The 987-nt window shown below is 30.2% G+C and overlaps 1 long non-coding RNA gene across 1 annotated transcript; it reads left to right on the top strand.

Moving 5' to 3' along the window:
• LOC136773664 (uncharacterized) lies at positions 1-564 on the top strand. Its single transcript, XR_010822666.1, has 3 exons — positions 1-108; positions 199-379; positions 449-564. It is a non-coding gene; the product is annotated as an uncharacterized lncRNA (long non-coding RNA).
• Positions 565-987: the final 423 nt, after the last annotated feature.

Genomic DNA, 987 nt, shown 5'->3' with positions numbered 1-987 from the left:
GGACCCAGCAACATTACCCACAACAGGAATGTATTCTGATTCTGCAACTATAAACTGTTCTGTCACCATTCAACAATATTCACTCATGGTTACGTAATGAGATGTAGTGTAAGTAAATGGATTTTAATATATTGGCTTTTTCTTCTTTACATATTTAGTATATTTGAAAATTAATAAGAAATTAATTATATTGCGTAGAAACATTAGCTGGATAATAGCAGAATGGCTTCTGGATAATGTATTGCATGACACTGGACAGATTTACGTAAATAGCTGTTTCTTGGACCTGTGGCAGTTGAGCTGTCAGGAGCTCTCAGAGGTTCTCTTCCAGCATCATCAATTGGAAATAGATACGAAAGCTTGTCACTATTGATATTAGGTTTCTGCAAAAAAATCTGAGTTAACGATTATCTATTTTAATAATGAATTGCATCTTCTTTATTCGTAGAATCTTATTGCTGTAAGCTTGGGATCCATAGTTGACTTGCAAGCTCCAATGGACTTTACGACTCAAGAATATAGCTCCTTATTATTAATATAAAAGTTAATGATGTGTTATTCTTGACAAAATATCAACAACATAAATTTAATTTAAAATATATATTTTCAGTTATTTTTATACACCATATGTTACACAATAATAGGTTAAAACTAAAATACATATTTTTTATACAAATTTATAACACTTAATATGATTTTATTAAAAGTTCATCACTTACAAGTTATTTTAATAAATTAATACAAATTACAGAGGTTAAGTTGCACATTTTGACACTTCACTCATTGGAATATGCCCTCTTCTTTTTATTGATCTGTCGTTTGATTACTATATTATTACCGCTTCTATCAGTATACCAAAATTCTTATCACTATACCAAAAACGTGCTCGAGCAGAATCAATGGGCACATGGGGTATCATATGTCTTTCTCTCTCACTCTTATGCTATTAGACAGAGAAAGAAGAAAATTCTTACTATACCATTTTAT

The sequence above is a fragment of the Prorops nasuta genome, unplaced genomic scaffold (genome assembly GCF_024137725.1).
Source record: "Prorops nasuta isolate Cenicafe-Biocafe unplaced genomic scaffold, Cenicafe_Pnas_1.2 PNAS00005, whole genome shotgun sequence".
NCBI lineage: Eukaryota > Metazoa > Arthropoda > Insecta > Hymenoptera > Bethylidae > Prorops > Prorops nasuta.
Note: the sequence above shows the minus strand (reverse complement) of the source record. Positions and strands in the feature narration are given on the sequence as shown.